General features: G+C 41.0%; 1 long non-coding RNA gene across 2 annotated transcripts; it reads right to left on the bottom strand.

Annotated features, from left to right (window-relative positions):
• Window positions 1-309: 309 nt before the first annotated feature.
• On the bottom strand, window positions 310-4,252 carry LOC109763079 (uncharacterized). 2 transcript variants are annotated; one of them, XR_012189865.1, is made up of 2 exons: window positions 3,526-4,252; window positions 310-3,421 (listed from the first exon to the last, which is right to left on the bottom strand). It is a non-coding gene; the product is annotated as an uncharacterized lncRNA (long non-coding RNA). The 2 variants fall into 2 exon arrangements; XR_012189864.1 differs by having other exon boundaries at window positions 3,530-4,252.
• Window positions 4,253-11,987: the final 7,735 nt, after the last annotated feature.

Here is an 11,987-nt window from a genome sequence, read left to right as displayed (position 1 = left end):
GAACGGCTGCCGGGGATTACTTGTCCCGGCAGATAAACTTCTCCCGGCTGTTTTTCTGCCCTGGCCCATGAATTTGCCGGCAGTCATTTTCTCCCGGCAGATTGGTCAGGACAAGTGAAACTACAATTACCGGCAGTTCAACTACCTGCACAAGCACATTTACCCGGCAAATATTACGCCAGCAAGTTGATTTGGCTAGGAAATTTTCTAGGCATTCGTATAATATCCATCCACTATATATGTCTAGGCAACCAGGACATATCACACAATTTATACATGCAATTCAGTCAAAGTAACATACAGGCTTCATTGAGATCTTAAACTTCATTCGATAAACAAAACGACCATATATAAGGAGGCTGTTCCACAAAAGGAGTACATATATGTTTGCCACAACCAAAATAAAGTAGTGCCACAAGAACAGATGTACATATGTTTCTAGATGTGTGCCACACAACCAAAATGAGCTTAACAAGCACCAAAATGAGCAAAGCAAATCTCTAGGTTCAACAAACAAGACATATGACATTATCACTCCATCTTAATTGTAGGTCTTCCAAATTTCCAGCAGCTTGAAGATCTTACAAACCTTAGTGAACTTGTGTACCTTTGGGAAACCTGCAACAAATCGGAAGATGTTACATACAACAGTTGCATTCAGCACTTAAGGAAGAAGTTACAACAATCACATGCAACAGCTGCATATGTTCTGAAATATAGAGCAACCAGTAAAATCTCTACTATAGTAGAGAACAAGTCCATTTTTTATTATCTTAACAAGTAACAAGCTTATTTTCTCATCAAAATGTAGTGTGCAAAGTCTGTACAAATATTAACAGGAAGATGTTACAACAATCATATACAACAGCCGCATGGCCACATACAACAGCTGAATATGTTCTGAAACATAGAGCAACTAGTAACATCTCTAGAGTAATCTCTACTTTAGTAGAGAACATGTCCATTTTTATCATACTAACAGTAGCAAGTTTATCTTACCTCTCATCCAAATATAGTGTGCAAAGTCTCTACAAATATTAACAGTAAATAGTACGTGTACCTACCTTGTACAGCAGAAAGTGGTATACGCATGTTACATGCACAAAGTTACTGTACTAGCCAGCGAAAAAAGGAAAACTAATTTGAATCCTTATCAGCTTGAGGATTGTCACTACAAGATGGCACGAATTTTGAGAAGACAGTTTGACAGGCTTGCAAATATCTTAAGAAAATAATAATATAAAACTTAACAATATGACAAGGTATTACCATCCAAAAAACTTGAATGCAAGTAAGTTATCATCAAATGACACTCCTAATAAGGCAGAGACACTAAAGATGTCCACAATCAGCTTTAATTTAAGAAACTGAGTCATATTAACAAATCTAAGATTTCAAAAGTGCAGCAGCAGAGTGGTAGTTATATATTAAGTTTCAGGCCAACAATAACAATGAATAAGCATGTGGTTCCAAGCTCTGATTCCTTGCCAGAAGTAATCCATAAACATCATATGGGAAACTTCTTTGTTACTCAAGCAAACTTCTTTCTCACGATATACATTGGAGTCTGCAACATGCAGAGACAGATAATGCCTGCCAGACATGAATCTCAAAAGAACATCTTCCAAGAAGGAACTTACATTAGCTTGTCATAGTTATTCATAAATGATATGGCTGTAAGGTTGGTGTTATTATCGCCAAAGCATTATAATCCACCTCCATCAGCAAAAATAAAACAATGACAAGTAGCTTGAATTATATTCCTTGGTAGAATATATCAATAAGTACATATTATTACATGCTTGTGTAGCTATGACTATTTTTAAGTGGTTGTTGTAGCGTCCTCTTTTATCAGGTTTAGTAGAAGTTCATCTAGAGTGTAATAGAAGAAATGCATAGCTTTAATTCAAAACCATTGAGAAATAATATATACTAACAATATAAGGTGTAGAACTCGAAGCAGGATACAGGTTAACTACAATGTCAATATATATATTAACAGTGAGAAGCTTTTGAGAAGTGCCTAGATTTAGTTATGTTTAAATTTTAGGGACAAGATTGCTTCTAACAATTTCTAGGCAGAACCACCATAAGACCTAGAGCTCCAGCCCTTTCCCAAAGCTTATATCACTCCATATTCTATCCATCAGCAAAGAAATGTGAGTGCTAAGCAGCAATGATGGAAAAAAATCGGAATTAGTGCTGATTTCTAACACTACCTGCATGTAACAAGTACTGCTACACTACCCAGGTGCCCAAATTCAGAGCAACAAAGGTCAATGGGGAAAACCAAAAGCATGCACTTTACTGAAATAGTAAGGAGTTTTAACCCACATTGGAACAAATATAACTGAAATCCTAATAGAGGCAAAAAAATCATACACCCGAAGAATTAACAAGAAAATGCCAGCGCGATTTATCATCAATTCATCAAACCGATAGAAAAATTAAGGCATGGGAAATAAGAAAACATAATCGAAACAGCTGATGAAAATTTCAAATTCTCAAGATTTTGTTAGGAGAAGAACTTTGCATAAGTTTGAAGATTCTAAACTGTTCATATTTGGGCGATGATCTTGCTCACAATATTTATGTTTGACAGATGGATCAGAAATGAAAGCGAACGTGAGTAACATGCCCATCTTTTTTTTAACGAAACATGGCCTACATTCTAAGAATCCTCCATATGACCGTATACCTGAGCCTTTTCTTGTTTTGTTTTCTAAACTGACCCTTAGACCTGAAATAGGACTATATACTTTTGCTATTATAGCTGATAGGGACAAACTAACTATATGGCTTCATGTACGCATAACAATGCCTTCCACGGTTTCGCCCGCTGCTCCGGATCATTCGGCAAGCCCCCTGCGGCCTCGCCAGACACCGAGCATCTACAAGAGTCAAGAGACCAAGCCACCTGCCACCAAGGTAATTTCCCTTTCTGAAATCTGAATCATGTTCACCTCATATAGTCATATGATAGTTATTAGTGATGTTTTTTTAGAAAAAATAGTAGTGTTGGTTTTCACTAGCTGAAGAATCCAATTCCAAGGAATATACATCTACTTGAAGAAAATAATGTTGTTTATGCCATTGGGCATCCACCTACATGATATTTCTGTACCTGTAACCTGTTCATGCTCAATCAACCAGCTTAAAAACTAAAATCGAAATGAATCATGTTCTGTTTTGATCAATCTGCTGTTTTGCATTTTGGAACCGGCAGGTTGATTCCGGCTGTCCGGCCCACGCCTCGCCGGTGAGGCGCTAGAAGCCATCCATCTATCCAGGCATCTACAAGAGACCAAGCCACCAATGTAATTTCTCCTCTGTTTTTTTAACAAATCTCAAGCTTTTTTGTTAATTGCCGCTGATAGAAGCCATCCATCTATATTCCTTAATAAAATATGTGAAGAAGCACCTAAGGAACAAAAGATTTAGTTGGTGCGTTAGACCATGAGTATCCTTGTTAACTCTGAAAAGACATACAGGGAAACAAACAGGTGATAGCATCTTGATCCATACATACAGGTGATGAGCACGATGATGATAGAGGCGTTGTGGTGCTCACTGGTAGCGAGTGTAGAGGAAGTGGTGGCGCAGCGCGTGGTTGAACAATTAGTGGTTGAGCTCGACAGGGCCGGCGTGGAGCAGCTCTACCAGTACCGCTCCATCCGTCCCCCACAGCAGCAGGTGCTGCACGGCTGCAACCCGAGATGGTGCAGGCCCGACGAAGAGGAACGCTCGATGTCGATGCAGCTCGCGGTTGACCCTTCTTGAACTGGATACCATGTTCGGAAGGCAGTGGCGTTGGGAGTGTGGGGGAGGGAGTCCTTGGAGAGGCCGTCGGGGACGAACTCCTCTGGAGACAGGCGACTACCCTCTCAGCTGATTTGGACGAGGCGGACGGGATGGTGATGGGGGAAGCGGTGATGGGGAGGTGAACAACCGGGGCGGCGTTGATGAGTCCCGGAGCGGCCAGATCCGGCAGCATCGACCACCAGTGCGGCCAGACCGCCAGATCCGGCAATGACAAGTTCGGGCCGCTTCCATGGAAATGGCAGCTGAGCGGAGGAAGAGAGGTAGGACGGCGGCGCACAGGGAAGGGGAGAACGGGCCGGCCAAAAGTAGGGTTAGGAAGGGACGGCGGTGGAGTGGGGGGCGGCGGCGGCGGCGGTGGGTCTGTGATTTGGGGAAGTAGGGTTTGGAATGGACGGGAGTGGGCGGGTCGATTAGGAGGGATTTGGGGAAGAGAGGTTGGGCTAGGCCGCGAAACCTTTTAGATGTCTCCCGCGCTAGGCCCGATACTATTTCAGGTTGGCGCCAAATAAGGGGGCCCGGCAGAAAATGGGCCGTGGTTGTGTTGTCCCGGCAGAATATGCGCCTGAAAAGTATACCGGCAGTGTCTATGCCCCTGTGGCTCAAGTTCTACCGGCAGTTTGCGTGCCCTCAAGTATATATATCGGCAGTAACAAATGTCCCGACAGATAGTTTGCCCTTATTCAGCAATTTCTCCCGGCAGTTAACTGCCCCCAATTAAGTGTTGTGGTGTAGTGTCAAGAAGGTATGAACACAACCCCACCTACCAAATTACCTGCACCTGTCGTGGCGGTTGGTAGCGTACGACGCGAGGGAGAGCCTCCATTAGTGCCAGATCATGTCGTCCCCGCTGCCGAAGAAGCAAATGTTGATGATGACATGGAGGATGATGATGATGACCCAGACAAGTATTTCAATACCACCTATGATGATGGAGGATTGATGGCTCAGGACAACGAAGACTCAGGTTATGAGCGTGGAGATGATGACTTGATGCTGTCTGATTAGCCGGAGCCGGAACGTCCTAAGGCGGAATGCAAAAAGTCTCTCTTCAAGCGATCCTCGCAGGAGATGCCTCCAGATGCCGCCTGTACCCAGCAACCCCCCGAGGGCCGTCCACTGATTAGCCCAACGACATTGGGGGTGGTGGTGAGGGAAGGTATGGTGGGCTCACTACCGCCACCCACCGAGAAGCAAAGGAGGAGACTGGACAAGAAAGGCCCTAAAGGCGCCAGAGCTGCTTCAAGAAGCCAGCCGCCTCTGAAGCCCCGGGTGGTAGACAGAATACCTGTCGAAGGTAAGACGTGTTTCCATGTCGCCGGTGAGCCGATCCTACCTGCCAAAGCGCTAGAGCACATACTGAACAATGATCTAAAGAGACTCCATGAAGATGTGCTAGCCAGAGAGAAAAGCCTTCTGATCGCGAAAGAACCAGGATACCCGCTTTACGCGGCTCAGGTGCCGGGTGGGAAGTTGTACGTCGAGAACTGGCCCGCGAATCAGTTCATCCTACGATTTGACTACATCTACGACATGTTCCACATGACCAAGCTGGATTTCCAGTTCATCCGCATGTATGTGTTGTATCTCAACTACTTCATCAGGATCGAGAACATAAATATATCTGCGTTGTGGACCCGTACTATATGCACGAGAGCTTCTTGGCAGTTTGCAAAGAGCACCGTGACTATGCGAGCAAGTACCTCGGCGAAATCATGATCGCTAATAAGGACAAGGAAGTGATTCTCCTGCCTTATCATCCCACATAAGTCATCTGCGCATATCCTTTCGTAAGTGTTAATCATTCCTTTGCAAGCATGGAGGCTAATTTGAGGTGTACTTAATTTGCGCAGCGGGGGCGGCGTCGTGCTCATCGTTCTATCCCTGGAATACTCCCATGCTATGTACTTGGACTCATCGAAGAACATCAAGAAAAAGGATTACACGCACATAAAGGGTGTTCTCGATAGTGCCCTGATAAGCTTCAGCCTGTCTAGTGGATATATCAAGGTGAAAAGGCATAGGAAGTCCGGGCTGGTTTTCTGCCATAAGACCAACTTCTGCTACATCCAACAATCGCACACCAATAGGGCTGATGGATTCTACCTCATGCATCACCTGATCAAGTACGGAAGGGATAATCAACACCTTCGCATGTCACCTACTACCGAAGATGCCGAGATTGTCAGCTGGGCCACAAGCATAGGAACGACACCGGATCATCGAATCCGAGCTGAGTTTTATCACGTACAGTGTGAACTTGCCTGATACGTCTCCAACGTATCTATAATTTTTTATTGTTCCATGCTATTATATTATTTGTTTTGGATGTTTATGGGCTTTATTATGCACTTTTATATTATTTTTGGGACTAACCTATTGACCTAGAGCCCAGTGCCAGTTCCTGTTTTTTTTCCTTGTTTCAGTGTTTCAAAGAAAAGGAATATCAAATGGAGTCGAAACGGAATGAAACCTTCTGGAGAAGTTATTTTTGGAAGGAAAGCTACCCGAAAGACTTGGAGTGCATGTCAGGAAAGAAACGAGGGAGCCACGAGGCAGGGGGCGCGCCCACCGCCCCAGGGCGCGCCCTCCACCCTCGTGGGCCCCTCGTGGCTCCCCTGGCGTACTTCTTCCTCCTATATATACCCATATACCCTAAAAACTTCGGGGAACAGAATAGATCGGGAGTTCCGCCGCCGCAAGCCTCTGTAGCCACCAAAAACCAATCGGGACCCTATTCCGGCACCCTGCCGGAGGGGGGAACCCTCACCGGTGGCCATATTCATCATCCCGGCGATCTCCATGACGAGGAGGGAGTAGTTCACCCTCGGGGCTGAGGGTATGTACCAGTAGCTATGTGTTTGATCTCTCTCTCTCTCTCGTGTTCTTGATTTGGCACGATCTTGATGTATCGCGAGCTTTGCTATTATAGTTGGATCTTATGTTGCTTCCCCCCCTCTACTCTCTTGTAATGGATTGAGTTTTCCCTTTGAAGTAATCTTATCGGATTGAGTCTTTAATGATTTGAGAACACTTGATGTATGTCTTGCCGTGCGTATCTGTGGTGACAATGGGATATCACGTGATTCACTTGATGTATGTTTTGGTGATCAACTTGCGGGTTCCGCCCATGAACCTATGCATAGGGGTTGGCACACGTTTTCGTCTTGATTCTCCGATAGAAACTTTTTGGCACTCTTTGAGGTTCTATGTGTTGGTTGAATAGATGAATCTGAGATTGTGTGATGCATATCGTATAATCATACCCACGGATACTTGATGTCACATTGGAGTATCTAGGTGACATTAGGGTTTTGGTTGATTTGTGTCTGAAGGTGTTATTCTAGTACGAACTCTAGGGCTGTTTGTGACACTTATAGGAATAGCCCAACGGATTGATTGGAAAGAATAACTTTGAGGTGGTTTCGTACCCTACCATAATCTCTTCGTTTGTTCTCCGCTATTAGTGACTTTGGAGTGACTCTTTGTTGCATGTTGAGGGATAGTTATATGATCCAATTATGTTATTATTGTTGACAGAATTTGCACTAGTGAAAGTATGAACCCTAGGCCTTGTTTCCTAGCATTGCAATACCGTTTACGCTCACTTTTACCACTTGTTACCTTGCTGTTTCTATATTTTCAGATTACAAAAACCTATATCTACCATCCATATTGCACTTGTATCACCATCTCTTCGCCGAACTAGTGCATCTATACAATTTACCATTGTATTGGGTGTGTTGGGGACACAAGAGACTCTTTGTTATTTTGTTGCAGGGTTGTTTGAGAGAGACCATCTTCATCCTACGCCTCCCACGGATTGATAAACCTTAGGTCATCCACTTGAGGGAAATTTGCTACTGTACTACAAACCTCTGCACTTGGAGGCCCAACAACGTCTACAAGAAGAAGGTTGCGTAGTAGACATCAAGCAGTTTCTGGCGCCGTTGACGGGGAGGTGAGTGCTGGAAGGTATATCTTTAGATCTTGCAATCGAATCTTTTTGTTTCTTGTTTTATCACTAGTTTAGTCTATAAAAGAAAACTACCAAAAAAATGGAATTGAGTTTGTCTCATACGCTTCATCTTTTTAATATCTTTCGTGAGTATGATGGGAAGGAAAATTGTGCCAAAGTGTTAGAAGAAGAATGCATTAAAATGTTTGGCATTAAATCTTTGAATGATGAGCATGATTGCAATGTTGTTAGTATGAACTCCTTGAATATCCATAGTACTAATGATGACTGCACTAGTTATGATGAAAATGGCTCCTATAAACATGTCAATTTTTGTGGAGTGCATTGGGTTTGCAAATACACACCAAATAGGGAAGATAGATATTGCAAGAGGCATAAGCATTTAGAAACTAAATTGTTGCAAGAAAGGCTGGATGTTTGGGCTGAAAATTTAAATTTTCTTGGCCGTACTTGTGAACTTTGCAATGAAAGTGGTCATTTAGCTATCTGATGCAAATTGTTTCATGATCTAATCGTGTCCAAAAATTGTGATGAGTTGATTTCCCTTGCACATTATAATGAACTTAGCTTGCTTATGGGTTGCGAAGAAATGAAACATATAACTAGGCATCTTCCAGAATTTTCCTGCTATAAACTTCTTGGTTTTGATCTAGAAGAAATTTATATGTATTGTGCGGTGAATTGCATTGAAAATCCTTATATTGCCAATTACATAAAGAAAAAAAAACAAATAGAAGATGAAGAGAATACTAACGAAAGGGAAGAGACTTCCCAATATTCTCCTATTATTTCTTATGATGAATCAGGTAACGAGGAGGAGCCTTTTATTCAACCAATCTCACTAATAAGGAGCTCCAAAAAGAGGATTGAACCCACACATGATGTGGTGAAGAAGAAGAAAAGAAAAAGGAAGAGAGGTAAAAAGATATCTCTCCCAAATAATGTTGCTCCTATCATTGTTGTGCCTCATGAAAATGAATCAAAAATAATTGTGGAAGATGATGCACTTGATGATGATCTCGTTATGCCTATTGCTTGTTGTGATGATTATGATTGGGAAGATAATGATACTCCTTATGATCTTGAAAATCTTTTTGGCACTTGCTTGGAATATGACAATTGCTATACTATTGGTGCCATCCATACTATTAATGATGAGAGTGATTATGCTTATGATATGAAAAGGCCCAAGCTTGGGGATGCTATTTTTGGAGAAGATTATGTTTTTGAGAATGTATTTGCTGCAATTAATGTTTGTCCCAAGCTTGGGGATGCTATGTCTAATGAAGATGATATTTTTAGCCTCTCAAGTTTCGATATGCAAATTTACAATGATGATAGCATGCCTCCTACCTATGATGATTATATTGATGAAAGTGGGTTTGGAAGAGTGTCAACTTTAGGAAGTAATGATCCCACTATTTTGGAGGATGTTGAATCTTATAATATTTATGAAAGTGGATTTGGAGAGGTCATGACTTTGTTTAGTGATGTATCCACTATTTCGGAAGATGTTTCAATTGATTATGATGAGAACAAAGTTGCTACTTACGATGATTATTGTGATGAAACTTATGCTATAAAGAGTAGTGATGATTATATTTATAAAATTGTCATGATTATGATTACCCTTTTTCTGAACATTACTCATTTAATGTGGAAACAATTTATAGTATTCGAGTCTTTTATGATACTCTCACTATTCCGAATGAGAAGAATTTTGCTTATGTGAGAGTAGTAAATTTTCTATGCAAGTAGATCATGAAAAGAATGCTTTAGGTGCTGGTTATATTGTTGAATTCATTCATGATGCTACTGAAAATTATTATGAGGGAGGAACATATGCTTGTAGGAATTGCAATAATATCAAGTTTCCTCTCTATGTGCTTAAAGTTTTGAAGTTATGCTTGTTTTGCCTTCCTATGCTAGTTGATTATTGTTCCCATAAGTTGTTTGCTCACAAAATCCCTATGCATAGGAAGTGGGTTAGACTTAAATGTGGTAGTCATATGCTTCATGATGCTCTCTTTATGTTTTAATTCTTATCTTTTATGCGAGCATCATTGAAATCATCATGCCTAGCTAGGGGCGTTAAACGTTAGCGCTTGTTGGGAGGCAACCCAATTTTATTTTAGTTTCTTGCTTTTTGGTTCTGTTTAGTAATAAATAATCCATATAGCTTCTGTTTAGATGTGGTTTTGTGTTTTAATTAGTGTTTGTGCCAAGTAAGACCTATAGGATCTTCTTGGATGATAGTTATTTGATCTTGCTGAAAATTCCAGAAACTTTCTGTTCACGAAAACAATTGTTTAAAATCACCAGAACATGATAAAATCCTGATTACAATTGCAGAAGATCAATAATCAAATTATCTAGGCCGTCCTATTTTGGTAGAATTTTTTGAGTTCCAGAAGCTTGCGTTAGTTACAGATTACTAAAGACTGTTTTGTTTTTGACAGATTCTGTTTTTCGTGTGTTGTTTGCTTATTTTGATGACTCTATGGCTAGTAAAATAGTTTATAAACCATAGAGAAGTTGGAATACAGTAGTTTTAACACCAATGTAAATAAAGAATGAGTTAATTACAGTAACTTGAGGTGGTGTTTTGTTTTCTTTCGCTGACGGAGCTTACGAGTTTTCTGTTGAGTTTTGTGTTGTGAAGTTTTCAAGTTTTGGGTGAAGATTCGATGGACTATGGAATAAGGAGTGGCAAGAGCCTAAGCTTGGAGATGCCCAAGGAACCCCAAGGTAATATTCAAGGACAACCAAAAGCCTAAGCTTGGGGATGCCCCGGAAGGCATCCCCTCTTTCGTCTTCGTTCATCGGTAACTTTACTTGGAGCTATATTTTTATTCACCACATGATATGTGTTTTGCTTGGAGCGTCATTTTATTTTCTTTTGTTTTGCTTGCTGTTTGAATAAAATATCAAGATCTTAAATTCTTAAATATTAGAGAGTCTTCACATAGTTGTATAATTATTCAACTACTCATTGATCTTCACTTATGTCTTTCGGAGTAGTTTGTCGTTTGCTCTAGTGCTTCACTTATATCTTTTAGAGCACGGTGGTAATTTTATTTTGAAGAAATATATGAACTCTCATGCTTCACTTATATTATTTTGAGAGTCTTTAGAACAGCATGGTAATTTGCTTTGGTTATGAATTTAGTCCTAATATGATAGGCATCCAAGATGGGTATAATAAAAACTTTCATATAAAGTGCATTGAATACTATGAGAAGTTTGATTCCTTATAATTGTTTTGAGATATGAAGATGGTGATATTAGAGTCATGCTAGTTGAGTAGTTGTGAATCTGAGAGATACTTATGTTAAAGTTTGTGATTCCCGTAGCATGCACGTATGGTGAACCGTTATGCGATGAAGTCGGAGCATGATTTATTTATTGATTGTCCTCCTTATGAGTGGCGGTCGGGGACGAGCGATGGTCTTTTACTACCAATCTATCCCCCTAGGAGCATGCGCGTAGTACTTCGTTTCGATAACTAATAGATTTTTGCAATAAGTATGTGAGTTCTTTATGACTAATGTTGAGTCCATGGATTATACACACTCTCACCCTTCCACCGTTGCTAGCCTCTCTAGTACCACGCACCTTTCGCCGGTATCATACACCCACCATATATCTTCCTCAAAACAGCCACCATACCTACCTATTATGGCATTTCCATAGCCATTCCGAGATATTATTGCCATGCAACTTTCCACTGTTCCGTTTATTATGACACTCTCCATCATTGTCATATTGCTTTGCATGATCATGTAGTTGACATCGTATTTGTGGCAAAGCCACCGTTCATAATTCTTTCATACATGTCACTCATGAGTCATTGCACATCCCGGTACACCGCCGGAGGCATTCATATAGAGTCATATTTTGTTCGAAGTATCGAGTTGTAATTCTTGAGTTGTAAGTAAATAAAAGTGTGATGATCATCATTATTAGAGCATTGTCCCAGTGAGGAAAGGATGGTGGAGACTATGATTCCCCCACAAGTCGGGATGAGACTCCGGACGAAAAATAAAAAAAAGAGAAAAAAAGAGGCCATAAAAAAGAGAGAGAAAAGGCCCAAATAAAAAAAACAAAAAATGAGAGAAAAAGAGAGAAGGGGCAATGCTACTATCCTTTTACCACACTTGTGCTTCAAAGTAGCACCATGATCTTCATG

This window comes from Aegilops tauschii, chromosome 7, assembly GCF_002575655.3.
Source record: "Aegilops tauschii subsp. strangulata cultivar AL8/78 chromosome 7, Aet v6.0, whole genome shotgun sequence".
Lineage (NCBI taxonomy): Eukaryota > Viridiplantae > Streptophyta > Magnoliopsida > Poales > Poaceae > Aegilops > Aegilops tauschii.
Note: the sequence above shows the minus strand (reverse complement) of the source record. Positions and strands in the feature narration are given on the sequence as shown.